This window comes from Nicotiana attenuata, unplaced genomic scaffold (assembly GCF_001879085.1).
Source record: "Nicotiana attenuata strain UT unplaced genomic scaffold, NIATTr2, whole genome shotgun sequence".
Lineage (NCBI taxonomy): Eukaryota > Viridiplantae > Streptophyta > Magnoliopsida > Solanales > Solanaceae > Nicotiana > Nicotiana attenuata.
In genome coordinates, this window is record NW_017670503.1 from 271,867 (window position 1) to 293,846 (window position 21,980).

Sequence of the window (21,980 nt, forward strand, 5' to 3'; positions counted from 1 at the left end):
CACCCAATTTTTTCCTATATATTTTCAATATGCAAATAACTTCAAAATGGTATATGTATGCATATATATAAGTATATCCAAGTGTTTCATGACTTTTTTCTAATTTTTAAAGGATTTTTTTTAAATCTATTTATTCCCCTATTTTATCCATAAAAATCCAATAATTATTTCCAAAAAATTATCATTTTGGTGATTCACTTGTTGAACTTTTATACCTATGCTAAAATATAGCTAAGAGAATTTTTGCATATTTTTACAAATTTATTTAGTATTTTTAAAGCTAAATTGCATATAATTGCAATATTAGTCTCTTTTAAGATTTAACTGCGTTTATATTCATAAAATTAAGTTTTATATTTTTAAATTGTTGATTATATGTTATAAATCATTTTAGTACCTTTAATTTATTTCCAGAATTTAATTTATTATTTTTTATAAATTAAATAGGAAAAATTGGCTATTTAAATAATAGCCCAATTACATTTCAATTATAGCCTAAATTTGACCCCAATTTGAATCCTAATTACCCCGGCCCAATTCCTATTCAAACCTGACCCCTAACCCATTTAAACGACCCAAACCCGGACCCCTACCTACCCTCTTTAATCCAGGCCGTTGATCAAAATGATCAACGACCACCATTTACCCTTCCATAATTAAACCCAAAATACCCCTAAACTTAATTCATTTTTCACCATTCGCAGCCCTTGAATCCCCTCTTCTCTCAATTCTCTCTGAAACCTCACCTGAACCCTAGCCACCTCCACCCTAATCCACCCCAATCCATGGCCTTCCGGGGTCATCTGAGGCCTATACCAGCCTTCCATGGCTTCTATGTGTTTGGTTCTGTGGTCCCATGACCAGACTTTGAAGGGATTTGGTCAAGTCCTTGCTCGATGACCTTTCTCCGGTCATCCCTGACCTTTCTCCGGCCAGCCATGGCCATTCGAGTCAGACCTTTGACTCTCCTGGTTAGATCGGTAACTTTTAAGGCCTTTCTCATTGCTCTTGGGTTTTCTGAAACCCTAAGTTTTTTTCTCGATTTCTTTTAGATCTACCTTAGATCTATGCTTGCCATGAACTTTTAAGCATCTTCTGTAATAATTTGTAATAAACACTCGGGGTTGGCTAGTGAAAAAGGGACGGGTAATTATGCATGTTTCAGCTGTTTGAAGGGTAGAAAACATGCCTATAGGATCTGTCCTCTAATAAATTCTGCATGTCTGACTCTACATTTAGAAAACGTGCCTATAGGACTGGNGTCTATTGTGGCTCACAAACTGCCAACCGATCCGACATGTCCGCCGGTAAAGCAAAATCTCAGAAAATTCAAGCCTGATATGAGTTTGAAAATCAAGGAAGAAGTCACGAAGCAAGTCAAATCTAAGGTTCTCAGGGTAGTAGAATACCCGACATGGTTAGCCAACATAGTGCCAGTGCTGAAGAAGGACGGGAAGGTCAGAGTCTGTGTCGACTATCGGGATCTCAATCGGGCCAGTCCGAAAGACGACTTCCCTTTGCCGAACATACATATCGTGATTAACAATTGCGCCAAGCATAAACTGCAGTCATTCGTGGATTGTTTCGTTGGTTACCATCAGATCTGGATGGATGAAGAAGATGCTGAGAAAACGACTTTCATTACGACGTGGGGAATGTATTGTTACAAGATGATACCATTCGGCCTGAAGAATGCAGGGGACACCTACATGAGGGCCATGACTACCATTTTTCATGATATGATACACAAGGAGATAGAGGTATATATGGATGACGTTATCATCAAATCCAAGAAAGCTGCTGACCACATAAGAGATCTGAGGAAGTTTTTCAACAGATTACGGAGGTACAACCTGAAACTAAACCCCGCAAAATGTGTATTTGGGGTTCCTGCCAGGAAGTTGCTTGGGTTTATTGTGAGCCGCCAAGGAATAGAACTGGATCCATCAAAAGTCAAAGCTATTCAAGAACTACCGCCACCAAAGAACAAGAAGGACATGATGAGTTTCTTGGGAAGACTCAACTACATCAGCCGGTTCATAGCATAGTCCACAATCATCTATGAGCCAATTTTTAAGATGTTGAAGAAGGACACCGCTACCAAATGGAGCGTCGACTGTCAAAAGGCCTTCGACAGAATCAAGGAGTATGTGTCAACACCACCAGTCTTGGTCCCGCCTGAGCCAGGTAGACCCCTATTACTCTACCTTGCGGTGTTGGACGGAGCTTTCGGTTGCGTTCTGGGGCAACATGATAAAACGGGAAGAAAGGAACAAGCCATCTATTATCTCAGCAAGAAGTTCACTCCGTACGAGGCCCGGCATTCTCTTTTGGAGCGCAACTGCTATGCTTTGACTTGGGTGGCTCAGAAGCTGAGGCATTACTTCTGTGCCTATACCACATATCTCATCTCAAGGATGGATCCTTTAAAGTACATCTTTCAGAAGCCCATTCCCACTGGCAAGCTAGCCAAGTGGCAAATCCTGTTGATTGAGTTCGACATTGTCTACGTAACTCAAAAAACGGTCAAGGGACAAGCACTAGCACATCACCTCGCTGAGAATCCCATGGATGGAGAATACAAACCCCTGAAAATGTATTTTCCTGATGAAGAGGTATCATTCGCAGGAGAAGATATTGCAGAGTCCTATGATGGTTGGAGAATGTTCTTTGATGGAGCAGCAAACTTCAAAGGAGTTGGTATAGGAGCAATCTTGGTATCGGAAACCGGTCAGCATTATCCAGTGTCCGCCAAGCTCAGGTTTCCCTGCACCAACAACATGGCTGAATACGAAGCTTGCATCTTAGGGCTTAAAATATCCATTGACATGAACATTCAAGAGTTGCTAGTAATTGGAGATTCAGATTTACTCATACATCAGGTACGAGAGGAATGGGAAACCAAGAACTCCAAGATACTCCCATATCTGCATCTTGCACAGGAGTTGAGAAAGAGGTTCACGAAGACAGAATTCCGACATGTTCCCAGGATCCAGAATGAATTCGCCGATGCATTGGCTACCCTATCATCCATGATACAGCATCCCGATAAAAATTTCATTGATCCCATTCCGGTGAAAATTCATAATCGGTTAGCTTACTATGCCCATGTTGAAGATGAGGCAGACGGAAAACCTTGGTTCCATGATATCAAAGAATATTTGACAAAGAGAGAGTATCCAGAGTCTGCCAATCATTCTCGGAAGCGCACACTTTGGAGATTGTCTAACAACTTCTTTCACAGCGGAAGAATCCTGTACAGGAGGACTCCTGATTTGGGATTATTAAGATGTGTCGACGCAAAAGAAGCACCCAAGCTGCTAGAGGAAATTCATGCTGGGACCTGCGGTCCACATATGAATGGTTTTGTTTTAGCAAAGAAGATACTCCAGGCTGGTTACTTTTGGATGACTATGGAGACAGATTGCATCCAGTATGTCCGGAAATGCCATCGCTGCCAGATTCATGCAAACATGATAAGAGTGCCTCCGAGTGAGCTCCACACAACAAGCTCACCATGGCCATTTGCCGCCTGTGGAATGGACGTCATTGGACCAGTCGAGCCTGCTGCTTCTAACGAACACAGGTTTATCCTAGTAGCGATCGACTATTTCACCAAGTGGGTCGAAGCAGCATCTTACAGAGCAGTAACTAAGAAAGTCATGGCAGACTTCGTCCGCGACCGCATTGTTTGTCGTTTCGGTATCCCAGAGTCGATCATCACTGATAATGGCTCCAATCTCAACCGTGACCTAATGAAAGGTATGTGTGACACTTTCAAGATTAGCCACAAGAATTCCACAGCCTACATACCTCAAATGAATGGAGCCGTGGAAGCCGCCGACAAGAATGTCAAGAAGATATTGAGGAAAATGATAGAAAGCATAAACAGCGGCACGAGAAGTTAGCATTTGCTCTATTGGGGTATCGCACCACAGTCCGCACATCGACCGGGGCAACCCCCTATATGCTGGTTTATGGTACAGAGGCGGTCATTCCCGCCGAAGTAGAAATTCCTTCCCTAAGGATCATTCAGGAAGCTGAGCTCGACGACGCAGAATGGGTGAAAAGTCGTTATAAGCAACTAGCTCTTATAGATGGAAAGAGGATGAACGTAGTTTGCCATGGTCAACTCTATCAGAGCAGAATGTCCAGAGCCTTCAACAAAAGAGTCAAGCCAAGACAGTTCGCACCGGGAAGTTCTCTCCCAACTGGCAAGGTCCGTACATGGTTCACCGGGTTCTGACAGGAGGAGCCCTCATACTTGTAGAAATGGAGGGAGAAGTTTGGCCAAAGCCGATTAATTCAGATGCAGTCAAGCGCTACTATGTGTAATCTTTATGTTTTCCCTACATGATGTAAATTGAACTAAGCCTGACCCGATTCCCGTTTAAGAGGGGATACGTAGGCAGCCCTATGGGTTCGGTCACAATTAAATAAAATTTTCATTTCCCCCTGAAATTGGAAACTGGGCCAGAATTTTGAGGAGGACCCTCAAAATTCTGAAGCAATTTCAGCCGAATCATCGCAAGCAGCAGTCAGAAGCACCAACCCACTAAACTAGGGAAGAATTTTAAGGAGGACCCTCAAAATTCCATAGCAAGAGAGGTTGCAATGTCCTAAACCACGTCACAGTTGTCGGTTCATCTAAAAAGTTATTCTTAATTATATGCTTATGTCATATTTTTACGAAATCATTCATGTTTATTACTGAAATTGCTTCGTTTAGCAACGCTACCCCAATGATGCAGACGATATCACCAGATGAAAGCAGAATAGGTCTAGCAGAGCCAGCGGGGATACGAACTAACCTTCCCCCTCTTTTCAAAACTCACGATTTTTCTTTGGATGCAGGCACTTGGATTGCGAAATCATCAAACATACTATACACTCACGAGACAAACATTGTTCAGGAATACAATTCTCAAGACCGTTGCACTTACCTACAATTGTTATCCACACACACCGGCGATATTCCGTGTGTCACAATGCCCCGACAGTCACAATATTGCAATCTGCTATCAGCTAAGAAAGCTCTGTTACCATTTGCCATTTTATTTCTTGCATTCTGCCTCCCGACTTGCATAAGGCTACTATTCTGCCTTCCGAGACTAAACACTATCTCCATCTGCATTTTTGTATTGCATAAGGCTACTATTCTGCCTTCCGAGACTAAACGTTGTCTCCATCTGCATTTTTGCATTGCATAAGGCTACTATTCTGCCTTCCGAGACTAAACTCTGTCTCCATCTGCATTTCTACATTGCATAAGGATACTATTCTGCCTTCTAAGGTTAAGCTCTACCTCTATCTGCATTTCATGGGCTGAAAGATCGCCACATACTGCATCTGCATGGCTGAAAAATCGCCACATACTACATCTGCATGGCTGAAAGATCGCCACATACTGCATTTCATGGGCTGAAAGATCGCCTCATACCACATCTGCATGTCTGAAAGATCGCCACATACTGCATCTGCATGGCTGAAAGATCGCCACATACTGCATTTCACGGATGAAAGATTGCCACATTTGCATGGATGAAAGATCGCCTCATACTGCATTATGGCTGAAAGATCGCCACACTTGCACGGATGAAAGATCGCCACATGCTACTGCATCCTTCATGGGCTGAAATATCGCCAACCCATCCAAAGGCGTCATCGTTCGGAGGCACCATCCTCATAGCCCGAGAACACCATGTCATGGCCTGAGGACCCCTTTAATCTTTTGCATATCATTATTCAAAGGCATCATGGTTCGGAGGGGTCATCCTTATAGCCCGAGAGCATCATTTCATAGCCTGCGAATCCTCTATTACACGCTTCATGGACCAGGACGTCATGGTCTAAGGACGTCATCCTAACTGTCCGAAGACAACATTCATGGTCCGACGGGAACTTGCATCAGGTCTAATTTTATGCACAGTATACACTTGTATTGTTTCTAATTGCAGGTAAAACCGGCAAGCAACAGCCGTCCCGGCAGGAGCCCGCTCCAGTGCCCGCAGCCACATCGAACCTAACCATTCCAGTAAGCCACTCACTCGACCAGCCCGAAATATAGCGTCTGTTCTTGGAAAATACCCCCTCGGCATACACCGCCAACAGATTCTGAACTACATACGGCCTGATTCCTACAAAACAAGGGATATGTAGGTAGCTCAGAAGCCAGGGTGCAACCTGAACCTCTCCCAAACCGTTTCGCTCAGTCAAAATTGGCCATCATATCTTTACCCGAAAACTCTTTCATCCTTCCCGGGTAAAGAGGGGCAGCTGTTGACACCCAATTTTTCCCTATATATTTTCAATATGCAAATAACTTCAAAATGGTATATGTATGCATATATATATATGTATATCCAAGTGTTTCATTACTTTTCCCTAATTTTTAAAGAATTTTTTTTAAATCTATTTATTCCCCTATTTTATCCATAAAAATCTAATAATTATTTCCAAAAAATTATTATTTTGGTGATTCACTTGTTGAACTTTTATACCTATGCTAAAATATAGCTAAGGGAATTTTTGCATATTTTTACAAATTTATTTAGTATTTTTAAAGCTAAATTGCATATAATTGCAATATTAGCCTCTTTTAAGATTTAATTGCGTTTATATTCATAAAATTAAGTTCTATATTTTTAAATTGTTAATTATATGTTATAAATCATTTTAGTACCTTTAATTTATTTCTAGAAATTAATTTATTATTTTTTATAAATTAAATAGGGAAAATTGGCTATTTAAATAATAGCCCAATTACATTTCAATTATAGCCTAAATTTCACCCCAATTTGAATCCCAATTACCCCGGCCCAATTCCTATTCAAACCCGACCCCAAACCCATTTAAATGACCCAAACCCGGACCCCTACCTACCTTCTTTAATCCAGGCCGTTGATCAAAATGATCAACGACCACCATTCACCCTTCCATAATTAAACCCAAAAGATCCCTAAACCTAATTCATTTTTCACCACCCGCCGCCCTTGAATCCCCTCTTCTCTCAATTCTCTCTGAAACCTCACTTGAACCCTAGCCGCCGCCACCCTAATCCACCCCAATCCATGGCCTTCCGGGGTCATCTGAGGCCTATACCAGCCTTCCATGGCTTCTATGTGTTTGGTTATGTGGTCTCATGACCAGACTTTGAAGGTATTTGGTCCAGTCCTTGCTCGATGACCTTTTCTCCGGTCATCCCTAACCTTTCTCCGGCCAGCCATGGCCATTCGAGTCAGACCTTTGACTCTCCTGCTTAGATCGGTAACTTTCAAGGCCTTTCTCATTGCTCTTGGGTTTTCTGAAACCCTATCTACCTTAGATCTATGTTTGCCATGAAGTTTTAAGCATCTTCTCGAAGCTTTTTCAGCTTTGCTTTCAAAACGAATCTTCATCTTTTCCGATTAGGGTTTTTCTTTAAATTATTTCGAAAACTCTTCTCTGATTTTAACATGTTTCAGATTTTGCTATGTTTTGCTCATGTCGTTCTTCTATATGAGTTGGTATGTTGAAAACCCTAATTTCTTTTGGGTCTCATTCGAGTTCTGAAGCTGTTTGTTAGATAAGTGCTTGTTTGGTTATGTTCTTGTTCGATTTACTTGTTTATCATCTTTTAAGCTCGACTATTGTTGAAAAACCTATGTCTTTGGGTTTGAAACAGTTCGCTTGAATACCTGACTCGATTTGAAGTTCCTTGTTTCAGAATCTCTTATCTTTATGTGATTCCTCTAATTCTGGGTTTTTACTATCTTTAAAACTCGACTATGCTTGAAACCCTAACTTTCAAAAGGTTTTCTCATCTGCTACTGTGAGACCCTTTGCATGCTTCTGATACTCTATTTTTCTTCACTATTGATTCAATGTGACTTGACCTACTGGATTATTATGCTTCGAATGTTTGCTATCTACTGAACCTTGTGCTACTATTGTATGCTGTTTCTTTTGCCAATAGGTTTGGACTCGCATGTCTAGTGTTTGTTCGCTCTATTTATATGCTGAGGTTCCTTCTTTGATTGATCTTCAATCTTGGGACTGATTTCGAAGCTTTTCATTTATGAACCATGATTTTACTCGCCGGTTTAGAATTGATTGATTCCTTTCCCTTTATTGTAATATTCACCTTGCTGAATCTATTTCCAAAATAAGTATATTTCTGTACTTAGACTCGATTGCTTACTTAATGTTTTTACTACTTCTTTTATGGCAATAATCAGGCTGTCCCTAAATTGATTTCCTTCCTTATTTTTGAATCCGTTAAACAGTGATTCCTTAATTAAAGGGAATCACTTGTATAATTGATTCTGACTGACTGTTTCCATATTTGCACTAAAATTTTACTTATTACCTTTCCTTCACTCGTTTTCGAAAGGCTATAAATACCCTGCACCCCTCACACGAACACATGAACACAAGGAATAAAAACACTTGAGTTCAGAACACACACTCCGCTAAAACTCTCTCTCTTTTCTCTGTTGCTACTTGTGTTGCTGCCTTACCTAATCGGCTGAAAGCCAAGGCTAGGCTGTTGGAAGCTTGCTTACTTTTCTCTCTGCATTTGCATCTTCACTGGTATGTTCTAACTAATTTTCAGCATCAACAACAACATGTTTCTTTACTATTTCCTTCACCCTTGTTTGTTTCCTGCTTGTGTTTAATCAAGTTCCATTATTAAGCATGCTGTAATCTGCCCTTTCCTCTTCTGAATTAATGCTTTCTTATGTATGAACTCTGTCAGTCACTTATGAATCCTAAACCCCTATATCCCCTATGTGTTTAATATCCTTTGGTTGGTTTGGGGCATGTCAGCATTAGACATTGCTGTGCATGACCCAAACCTGACCCCCCTGCGGTCATAACCTTCATATCCCCTCTATGTGTTGTGTTCTCTGGCTGGCTTGTGGGCATGCCAGCACCATCTATTGCTGTGCATGCCCAAACCTGATCCCTGCCTAAGGACATACACTCCTTGCAATGTATTCCCAAACCCCTGACCCCTTGTTTGAAAATACTGATTCTATGCTTTATTACTACTATTTTCCATCACCCCTACCCCTCTCTATTCTCCACTCAGTATTAAATCCCTATTCCTGCACTTCCGCCATATTCTTAGACTTAGGTTCTGCCCCTCTTGTGTGAGCCTTGCCTTGGGACCCATGAGCTCCCTCTGAACTTGGACACATAAGGGCTGGCAATTCCACACTGCATTCATCTCTATCTGGTTCTGCAAACTTGGGTGTAAGCATTGCCCGGGGTCCCTTGAGACCCTTGGGAACTTTGACACACCCAGGTCTAAGAAAGGCTTTGGAAACAAAAACATGGCATTTTGAGGTGGTTTATTCCCTAACTTAGAGAGGAAGTCAAGAATCAGGCTTCCTCTGGTTGTAACTTCTTATTTTACATTTTGATGTAATTCAGCAAGTGGTCTGTAATAATTTGTAATAAACACTCAGGGTTGGCTAGTGAAAAGGGACGGGTAATTATGCATGTTTCAGCTGTTTGAAGGGTATAGAACATGCCTATAAGATCTGTCCTCTAATAAATTCTGCATGTCTGACTCTACATTTAGAAAACGTGCCTATAGGACTGGTTTAAATTCTGCATGTTCAACTCTACATTTAGAAAACATACCTATAGGATTGGTTTAAATTCTGCATCTTCAATTTTGCATTTAGACACCATGTCTATAGGACTTACTTTAAATTCTGCATGTTCAACATTATATTTAGACACCATGCCTATAAGATCTGTCTTCTAACAAATTCTGCATGTTTAACTCTACATTTAGATAATCTGCCCATATGACTTGTTTAAAATTCTGCATATTTGTTACCATACTTAGACACCATGCTTTTTTTAAGGATCTAAACGGCTATAAGCAGATATCATGTTCATAATGTTAAAATCAGTATTCTCATAGAAAACATGCCTATAGGAATTCCCAAGCAAAATCCTGCCTGTTTCCATTTCACGTTCAACTAGATATCATGTCTATAGGGATTAAAATCAGCAATAATAGATGCCAACGTCTATAGAATCCGAAACTAGTCTAGTCTAAAATCAGCCTATCTCCTAATGTTTTGAGCTAGACTTTTAAACAACCCACTTCCTTCTTATTAACACGGTTTAGCCATCATGTTTATAAGATATCACCCAAACACCTACGCAAACCTTAGGTAATAACAACAAATAAAACTGAGCCCGTTTCTGTTAACTAGTAATTGCTACAACCAGCAGGCATGCCTGATTCAGACTTCTTATCTGAGTTACGTAATAAATTGGTCTGCTTCAACAACTTAAACTCCCCCTTTGCCTTAGTATTTTCAGATTCTGACCTTGATTGTTGTTTGAGTCATGCTATTTGGTTGCTTTGCTTGAGGATGTATACATGAGCCTTCAGTGTTTACGTGCTTCCCCTTTTAATGTGCAGTCCTATGTGTTTTGTATGTCGCCTTAACTTTTTCACCTTTGAAATCTCAAAGTCAGCCTAATATCCCTCCCCTTTAGGACTAGTAGTCCTAAGTTCCTCCGGGACTGATAGAAATAGGACGGGTAATAGAATGCAATAGTGGTCGAGACCAATCCGCGCTTTAGTACCTTAACGGGTGGAAGGGTAGATATGGATATGATGACCGGTGCGCTAATACCATATGTAGCCCCTCTTTTGAGGAGTAATTACCGGGTATTGCATTGATGTGATCCATATTACAAATAAACCTAGGACCTCCCCCTCCTCTTTCTTTTCCTTTTAAAGCATTATGACTTCTTTTCAAAAATCAGTTTTTTTTAAATGATTATTCTATTTTGCTTCTATCACCTCCAAACATTTGTGTATTGAAACCCCCTTATATTTGAGCCTTATTTGTTAATTGCACCAAATTCACAAAGAACTATCTGGCCGGGAACCACACTAGTGGATCCAGAGGGGTGCCTAACATCTTCCCCTTGGGATAATTTCAAGCCCTTACCCTATCTCTGGTTATCAAAAAATATAGTTGTACTTGAACCTTATAGGTGTCCTAATGCACCCTAAATCATTAGGTGGCGACTCATCAAATGCAAAACCCAGTTCCCAAAAGGAATGAGTTGTCCCATACCCAAATGTCATAAACCCGATTTCCCGATGCAAAGAGGGAAAAAGGGGGCGCGACACACATCAACATTTGATGTTGTTAGCTGGTAAAGAGGATTTAGGTGCTTTAGTTATGTTAGAAGATAGTGTGAAAAAGCTAAAGAGTCCTAAAGCATCACCTGGCCAAACATTAAGCAAATCCAAAATTTGTTTTCTATCATAAAAGTTGTATTTGCATACACATAAGATTCAGAAACGACTAGGTTACAAATATCCTTGAGCTAATGAAGTCAAGCAGAGAAGGAAACTAGAAAGGTGTTAGTAACAAATTGGCCTTCTCAAATAGTAGTCAACCTATCTTTCACTCGTTAAATTTCAAAAGAATGACTAATATAGATATTACAAGACCCGACGATATTGCCTTTAACTTTAGCTTTTGCTTTGCTTTTCTTGGTGGTTTAGAGCCTAGCAAGTGCAAACGCACTTGTAATACCCATCCATTTTTATGAACCACATCAAGCTGATTTTTGGGCAGCTTGACTACCTCCAGCTCCTACATCTTGTTGATCAATCTTGAGTGTTGAAGGCTGCAACGTCAACTAATGAGTTCAGTATTTGGAAAGAAAAATATAAAGGATATATGGTTCTCGTCTTTGTTCGTCTCCTTACCTTCTCTAAATAACTCTTAAGAATTTACCAAACTAGTTAAGTTACCTCAGCCTTGGATATCTATGTCTGCTAGCCTTTGCTTTATATCTCTTGCTATTGAGAAGAAAACTTGTTCCACGCTAAGAGTTGTCTTTTCACTCTGCAATGAAATAGTAAGACTTAGTATAGCCAAACCTACCATCATTTCTTTATAGGTTGTTGAACATACTTACAGTTTCAAAAAACTTAATCCCGTACTTATCTACAAGTGCTTGGCCCTTTGAAGTAGGAACAACCTACAGAAAGGTTCGTTTTGACCAATAATTAGATCTTCATTGAAACACAAACCATCAAACTACTTCTATTTCTATCCACTTCTCTCTTCTTCTTTCCTACTTTAGGGATATTGTGTCTTGCCACCCCTAAGGGTGGGGAGGAAAGGAGCAGGAAAAATTATAGAAAAAGAATCAGCCCAAACGAGAACCTACCCTCTTGCTTTCGTCCATGTTAGCCTTGTTCCCTACAAGTATTTTGTTGACATTGTCTGAGGCATGCTGCTCAATGTTACGAATCCAGTTCCTAATGTCTGCAGATAGGATCGAATAATTACAACCCGTACCCAAGGGAGGAAAAAGAAAGAGAAAAGTAAAGAAAGGGAGAAAAGGACATTTACTCAGGGAGTACGGAACAATGCAAAAAACAGATAAAAATATGAATTAATGCAGCATTTATAAGAGCTCTAAGTGCAGATTTTACTTGTTTTGCAAGTAAATTCAATGTTCTGAGGCCTAAAAACCTCTTTTTTACCTCACCCCGATTTGCGTGCGTGGTCTGGACCTATATCCGAAAAGCCTTCTATGTGAAAATATGAGAAATAAAAATTTCTAGAGTTAAAATTTGATTATGGTTGACTTTAGTCAACATTTTGAACAAACAGACCCGGATCTGTGTTCCGACGTTCCCGGGAGGTCCGCAGTAAAATATGGGACTTGGGCGTATGCCCGGAATTGAATTCCGAGGTCCCAAGCTTTAGAAATCAATTTTTGAAAGAAATTGTTTTACTGAAGTATCTAAGAAACGAAGAAAAGAATTAATGTTTGAAACCATTGTTATCGGGCCCGTATTTTGGTTCCGGAGCCCGGTACAAACTTGTTATGGTATTTGAAAGATAACTGTGAAATTTGGTGAAAAATGGAGTTTATTTGACGTGAGTTGGACTTCCGGTTGAAGAGTTATGAACTTTGAGAGTTCTTGATGAAAATGTTAAGTTTTGAGATTTAATTCATGATTTTACATGCTATTTTGATGATATGATCATACGAGTAGGTCCATATGATGTCTGTGAGTTAATATGCACATTCGGTTTGGAGTCTCGAGGGCTCGGGTGAGTTTCAGGTAGGTTCCAGGGTGTCTTAGGCTTAACACATGGCTATTGGAGGTTCAGAGAAGTGCAAATCTCTGAACCTGCTAGTGCGGTCCGTACTAGTGGCTGTGCGGCCGCACTCGGTTTTGTGCGGTCCGCACAGGTTCACTAGTCCGACTTCGGAAGCCTATATCTTTTGATCTACAAGGAATATCGAGATGATTCAGAAACGAAAGTTGTAGCCCTTTGTGTCTAGTTTCCAGAAAGGTAAAGAAATCACAATTTGGACATCTGTAGAGAAAGTTATGGCCAAAATACAAAAATATGTCACTGCAGTACATAGGAAGGGTTGTGCGGCCGCAGTTGATTTTGTGCGGTCCGCACAGGGCATCTGAGAGTAGTATATTTAGACAGGATTTTTAGTTATTTTTTATTTTTCAAAACCCCAAAAATATAAGAGGCGATTTTTCAAACAACCTTTCTTCTCCAAAAACGTTGGTAAGTGATTTCTAACTCATTTTCTTCACTCCTTAACATCTTTTAACATGATTTCAACTCAAAATCAATGATTTTCATGGGGGAAATTGGGTGTTTTGGATAGAACCTAGGTTTTTCAAAAATTAGGGATTTGGACCTCGATTTGAGGTCCGATTTCAAAATAAATTATATATTTGAGTTCGTGGGGGAATGGGTAATTGGTTTTTGGTTCGAACCTCGGGTTTTGACCATGTGGGTCCAGGGGCGATTTTTGACTTTTGGGTAGAACTTTAGGAATCTCATCTTCATGCATTAGAGTTGATTCATTTAGCATTTATTGATGTTATTAAGTCGATCATGTATAGATACAATTGATTTGGAGCCGAATACGAAAGGAAAGGCGGTGTTTGAGGATTGAGTTGGCCGTGGAAGTTCGAGGTAAGTGTTTGGTCTAACCTTAGCTTGAGGGATTAGGAGTTATGTCTATTTTCTACGTGTTAATTGTGGAGTACGACGTATAGGCATGGTGACGAGTATCTATACGTCGGTGTCAAGCATGCCCGTGAGTCTTGTGTTATAAATTATTATGACTCTGTTGTGGTTTATTGTGCCTCACATGTTATTATCATAATTGTTCCCTTGCCGGGATGTTTGTTTGATATTATTGTTCCCTTGCTGGGATATTGTTGAGATATCATTGTTCCTTTGCCGGGATGTTTGTTTGATATTATTGTTCCCTTGCCGGGATATTGTTGAGATATCATTGTTCCCTTGCCGGGATGTTTGTTTGATATTATTGTTCCCTTGCCGGGATTCCTTGTGATTATTGTTGGCTTGTAAATGGGAGCGGGTGGTACGCCTACCACAAGATATAATGTAATGGGAGCGGGTGGTACGCCTACCACAAGATATGATGGAATGGGAGCGGGTGGTACGCCTACCACATGATATAATGAAATGGGAGCGGGTGGTACGCCTACCACAAGATATAATGAAATGGGAGCGGGTGGTACGCCTACCACAAGATATGATGAAATGGGAGCGGGTGGTAAGCCTACCACAAGATAAATGAAATGGGAGCGGGTGGCACGCCTGCCACAAGATACAGGAAATGGGATCGGGGATGTGAAAAGAAAGTGAAATCTACTTTTGTTTCCTTATTCTTGTTAGTAGTTGGATTTTGATCCCTTTATAATTTTCTTGATATTCTGTTTTTACCTGTTATTCCCCGAAGCATGTTTCCTCCTCCCATCTTTACTTGTTTACTTCTGTATTTCTTTTCCACTGTTTATACGTTATCGCTTTGTGTTTGATAAAAAGGAATAAATGGATAATGAAGTAATCAGTTTTAAAGAATTGACTTGCCTAGCTCACATTAGTAGGTGCCATCACGACTCCCGAGGGTGGAAAATCCGGGTCGTGACATGCACCAGATTCACTAAAGTTGTAAAAGAGGTTAAAGTTGACATATGAACTGCATCTCAGATTATGGGAGTATCATGACAATGAACCTTACTGTTAAAGGAGGATTCGTCAGTAGCATCATACACCAACAATATACCCATGCTCCACGGTAGTAAGCTGGAAAAATCTGTTATCAGAAAGAAGCAATAAGTTCATAGGTAAACAAAACGTAGGGACCAAATATAAAAGATCACATTTTCATTTTAATACGAAGAGCAACATATTGATGAAGATGAGAAATAGGCATAAAATAAGCATTCACAAGCTTAATTCAACTTTGCAAAATAATACATACAGAAGATCAATTATAACCGACTCTCTTCTTAGGGGGCCAAGAGATAGAGGTCACAGGGAAATGTAGGGAAGAAACAAAAGAGGGAGAAAAACATCATAAGATTGAATCCACAGAAGGTTCAGTTAGGTAAACAAAAACTGAGAGAATGTATTGTTTAATTTTTGGAACTTCAGTTTCATAAGATCGAATCTACAGTTCCGTTACTTTTAGTAGTAGCAGATGCATTATTTAATTTTTGGAACTTCAGTTTCTTTTTTTTTTCACTTGCTATTTTTTTTTTGTTAGTTTTATAGATGCTACTCATCTTCTTTTGCTTAAGTGGCTATTAGTTCAAATTATATATTTTTATTTTAACTATTTTCTAATATAAAGACTTTATCTAACTTCTATTTTAGATAATTAAGCCAAAACTTGTAATACTAGAGCTGATGAAAGTGTGACTATTCGATACTTGGAGAAAATCCAATTCTGGAGTTAATAGAATGCACCTACTTATTGGTCCTTAGAAATAATTAGTACTGACAAGTATATGTTGCATATCACATACTGGAATTCTTGGTATTATCTGTCTATCAACATAATTCGTCACTGCTTTTAAGTTCCAGTTAGATTGTTATATTGAATATTTAACCGCATCCAAAGTCGATCATTAGCATGTGAATTTTCGGCTTTATGTAGTTGTGAACTTATGAGAAAAGTTAATTATAATGTTTTACAATTTTAATTATATAGTTTTACAATTATTGTTTTATATTTTATTGTAGGTAAGTATATGATGGATAAGAATTGGCTACTTATTAAGAATAGGACATTACCAGAATACTTGAATGGTTTGGAATATATTTTGAACTTTGCATTTTCTAATCCCGAGGTTGGTGTAAGAATCCAATGTCCGCGCATTAAATGTGATAATGTTCTTAGAAAATCACGTGATGAGGTTAAGACAGATTTACTTAGGTGGGGAATAGATCCGACCTATGATAGGCAGATTTATTATGGTGAGTCGGATTCATCTTCAGATGATGAAACAAATTCCGATACAAATTCAAATTTAGGGAATGATGATGCTCGCACTTTTGAAATATTGCATGACATGTATCGTGGTGTTCCTCTAATAGTCGTGAGTTTGATGAGACCACCGAGCCTAGGTACGAAGAGCCAAATACAAAAGCTAAAAGTTTCTATAGGTTATTAAAGGATGCAAAGCAAAAGTTATATTCAGATTGTGAAAAGTTCTCTAAACTCTCGTTTGTAATGCGTCTTTTTCAGATAAAGTGCCTACATGGCTGGAGTAATACTTCTTTTGACTCTTTGTTAAAATTATTGTGTGATGCTCTTCCCAAAGGAAATGTGCTCCCTAATTCTATCTATGAAGTTCAAAAGATCATAAAAGATTTGGGTCTAGATTATGTGAAGATAGACGCATGTATTAGTAATTGCATTTTATATAGAAAGGAATATGCTGATCTTGAGCAATGCCCTAGATGTAGTGAAAAAAGATAGATAGTAAGAAAAGGAGAAGATATTGATGTTGGAGTTGCTTTAAGAAAATTGAATAAGAGAAATAAAAGAATTCCTAGAAATATTCTTAGATACTTTCCTTTGACACCATGATTAAAACGATTATTTATGACAAAACAAACCGCGAAAGATATGACATGGCATAAAAATAAGAGAGTTAATGATGGAGTATTAAGGCATCCAGCTGACTCATTGGCATGAAAAACTTTTGATGAAAAACATTCAAGTTTTGCTTCAGATCCACATAATATAATATTTGGGCTTGCTTCGGATGGTTTTAATCCTTATGGTTCGATGAGTAATGCCTATAGCATGTGGCCAGTAGTTTTAATTCTTTATAATCTCCCTCCATGAATATGCATGAAACAATCTAATATTTTGTTATCCTTACTTATTCCTGGACCAAAAAGTCCTGGTATGAATATTGACGTATACCTCTAACCCTTGATTGATGATTTAAAAACCTTATGGGAGAGTGGAATTGAGACTTATGATGCTTTTAAGAAAGAAAATTTTCACTTGCGTGCTGCTTTGTTGTGGACCATTAATGACTTTTCAGCTTATGGTATGTTATCTGGTTGGAGCATCAAAGGTAAATTAGCTTGTCCAGTTTGCCATGTACATACTTGTTCCATATACTTGAAACATGGTCGAAAACATTGCTATATGGTTCATCGTAGGTTCTTGGAGATAAATCATCCTTATCGCCGGAATAAAAGTTCCTTTGATAATATAAAGGAAGAAAGACTTGCACCACAAGCTTTGAGTGGAGATGATGTTCTTGCACAACTTAATACATCTTCACAAGGGTTAGTTGGTGTCAACACAAGAAAAAGAAAAAGAAATGTTGAAAGATGTGATAATTGGAAGAAGAAAAATATATTTTTTGAACTCCCATATTGGAGGACTTTATTGTTGACTTTAGTACTGTATCTTTAGGAGTACTAATAGGTTCTGATGCAACTTTATTTGGGGGAGTACTTTATTCAAGCTTGCACTGCTAGCTTACATATCCATTTTTCGCTATTATTGCTATAGCCCACATCTCTTCCAGTAAGTCCTCATCTAGAATTAGAGATGGATCGACAATTTTGGCCACTAGTTCTTTCTCCCGTATAGTGATGAAAGGAAGAAATTTGTCCCACCACTCCTTGGTTGAGGCATCATCTGACTGGCTTATGCCAACCTTACCAGTTATAAGCTCGAGTAAGACCTTCCCGAAACAGTAGACATCAAAAGCACAACTTGTAAATGAAGATCTTGTTCGTGTATAAGGCCATCATAAGAAATTGGAATAATAACTCTAAAGTCCAACGATGTGTTTTCACGAAAAGAATGAAGGCTACATACCAGCAGGATCTCCCTCAGCACCTGTATATTGTAAAGAAGAGATGTCTTATGTATTTGTGGCTAGATACACAAACTAACTTTTGTCAAATGCGTTAAGTAAAATTTAAGGCTATTACGTATCTGACAAGTCGGGAATTAGAATTATTAAACATTTATTAGGAGTAGTACTAGAACTTGTTTTCCTCAGTATTAATACAGCTTGCAGGCCTATATTATGAAGGTTAATCAAAATGGTTCGACAGACAAGCAGGAGCATCACAAGGCTAGTCAGCAACTTAGAAACAACATTACCCTCCCCGGACCCCACTTGTGGGATTATATTGGATTGTTGTTATTGTTTAAGTTATTTCTCATTAAAATATGTTATTGGTTTTTCTTAAGTCTTTGGTTTCAAGATGACTTTGAGAAGTTTTGGTCTGAATGCCCATGGGAGGTCCAGTAGGATGACTTGAAATATGCATGGCTGTTTGTGACCAGGATTATATAATGATTATATAATTACTTTCCTGGCTGTGGAAAAAGAAAAAAAAAGGAAAAATGATAACCATACCAAATAGTTTGAAATAAGTGTAAGCATGTGATTTTTGCCCTATACGAAATACTCCTACAAAATCCCGAGAAAATAGATTTTTTCTTAATTATTTGCTATTTTAGGAATTTTATAGATTTTTATTAATTGTTTGCATTTTTCTTGCATTTAAATCATGAAAAAGTACCAAAAATAGCACGTAGGGCGTTTAGGCCTTATCTTTACATTATTAGGATTAATTAGTAATTACTTGTTTAATAAAATTTAAAAATTACAAAAAATGCTTCATTTTTGTACTTTTTCCTTTTATTGATTTTTTTTTCTTTTAATTTAGGATTAAGTAGCTTTTATTAGTTTTATTAGTTTAATTTCACATTTTTAGATAATCTAGGATTTTAATTTTAGGATTTTTAATTAAAGAAGAAGAAAAAGAAAAACAAAGTTAAAAGAATGAAAGAGGGGGTTTAATATGAGTTGGGTTAATTCTTGTACCCAAATCAGGCCCAAATCTCTGCTTAAAAACTACCCAAACCACCCAGCCCAAAACCGAACCGGCCCAAACCAAATTCCACCCCGACCCGTTTAGCTATGCTTGACCCGTTTCCCCCCTTCTCTGTTAAAAGCCCCTGAAGCTAGAGACACGCAAAAGACGTGACCCCTTCCCCATCAAGGAAAAACGCCTCTGCTCCTCCATTCTCTCCCTATAAAATCAGCCATAACACACACACACTCAAAAAAAAATCCACCCCAAAAAACAGCCCCAAATCTCCAATCTCCCTCTTTTTCTCTGAAAAATGCACGCATATGAACACAATCAGAGACGCCATTTCTAGCTTGATCTTCCTCATTTTGAGCAAAAAGCGGACCTTCCTTTCTGCAAATAAACAGAGGCGGCACATTTGGAGAGCTAAAAAAGTTTCTCCTCCATTTACCAAAATGAGCAGCCTCCTCTCTGATTTTAAGTTCCCTTCACAAAATCACACACATGAAAAGAGTTAAAGGAACAGAACTCAATTTTGGAGAATTTAAAATTAAGATCTGAAAGCTTTGAGAATTCTAGGAAATACAAAAGGTTCAACAAGTTAGAGTTTCAAAATTTTGATCTTCTTCCCTGGGTTACGAAGATGCCGAGGATCAAATTTGTTATGGATTACTGCTATTCTCTGCCGATGCTGCTTCTGCTGAGTTTACCGATTTCCGGCATGTATTCGGCCTCTATGTTCTTCCAAGTTTAGTTCCTAAGCAAAGAGGTATGTTCCTCACAAGAATATTCTGAATATTTTTTTAATAAATCGTGATGTTATTTGGTTCATGTATTGTTATTGTTGGCCTTCATTCGTCTAGATCTGATTCCAAAAAGGGGATGTTAAAATCATGTTATTTTTTTTAGTTCATCTACTGTTATTGCGTGCATTTGTTTGATGTAGACTTAATTCCAAACAATAAATTATAATTATCCAAAAATGGGAATCTGACTTGTTGATTGAATCCGAGCTGCTGGATTTTTGCTGTTCGAACAAATTGGTCATTATTGTAAAGATTAGGTGTGAGGTTCATGGTTTGATTCCCTTTCCCTTTTGTTGAACTCAGAGTATGTTAGTTGCCACAGACAAAGATTTGAGTAGCATTTGCTTATATAGGACCAAATTCTGGCGCTAAATCGAAGATTAGTAATCTGTCTCAGTTTTGCTAATTTGTGGAGCAACATCCTAGTGAATTACCATGACTGAAGCTATGTCTTGTTTTCATGGCATACAGTTGCTACTTGGTGCATAGCAATTTAGCTATTTTTATTCCTTTCTTGGCTGTGAAGGGATCGAGCTTGGAGCTGCTCTTTTATGTGCTAATATCTTGACCAAGATTAATTGATAGTCCTTTTTGGACTATTGTTCCTCTTATCATGAGTTTAGTTGGTAGGAATAATATGGACTTGAATTGGGAAGTAGAAGTAGCAGTGTTACTAGAAATGAGAAGTATTAAATTCATGGCAAGCTGTTAGTCCACTGTTTTGTTGAGTTACTTTGCTATTTTCTTCGTGAAATTGCTTATTGGATCTCAAATGCTCTTCAGGTATATTACTTTGTTGGCTCCAAATATACCTTTGTTGGTATCAAGTTGTCACTGCTATTAATTTGAGTAGTAGGTCTTGGAAGATTTTGTGTTCTACCATTTGAATTGATGTTAGTAATTATATTGATATGGTTGAAGTTTGTTTCCTATTTTCGAAATTCATGCGAGAGATTTAGTGGCTCTAATTTCGATCCTTATTTTTCTGTCAGTAGCATGGTTTATAAATGTAGAGTTAGGCATTAGCTTTTAGTTCTAATTGGATTGTTACAGTAGCTTGTCCATTGAAATTGTTGAAATAAGACCTAATTGGACAATGGGGAGTTGGAATGCTGAGGCTGGATCCGTTTTAAATTCATCAGGATTAATGTTGTAACCGGGGTTTCGAGCTTTCTAGTTAAGTAGCATGTTCGAATTAAGAGGTCTTCCTCTTGTTCGAGTGTGGACTTGAACTGGAGGCCCCAAATTCCCTGATTACTCTTAATAATGGCATTGATAATAATAATAAATTAGGGCCCTTTAGAGACAAATAAATAGAAAATCTTAGTTTGCTTTAAGTTGGCCTTTAAATAATAAAAGTGGGACGAGCCTCACCAAATAAAAATGCATAAATTGCGGGGCCCTCATCAAATGCTTTATTAAAATATTTTAGAAATTCGGGACATGCCATTTAGCGAATTTTCATGGCTTCCCGCAAAGTTAATAAGACGCTAGCCACTTTAGGCGCGCTTTTTAATAATTTTTACCTTCTTAAATATGGGTGTGCATTTCATGCGACCCAAATTCAAATCCCAAAACGTTGAATAGGAGGTGTCGAGGATCCGGGTGCATTTCATGTGACGTGATCCAAGAACACGCTCTTAAACGGCGTTCACTTTCATAAAAACTAATTAAAAGCGGTTAAACAAAAATTTATAAAATGGCACTATAGGATGGTATGTATGAAAATCAGATTGTTAGCCAATTATAATAATTTAAGCGACCGTGCTAGAACCACGGGATCCGGGGGTGCCTGATACCTTCCCTCGGGTCAACAGAATTCCTTACACAGAATTTCTGGTTCGCAGACTCCAATTGGGAAGTCGAAATTTTCCTCGATTTGGGATTTAAATTAAATCGGTGACTTGGGACACCAAAAGCCAATCCTATCCCAAGTGGCGACTCTAAAAAATCAATAAATAATCCCATTTCGAAT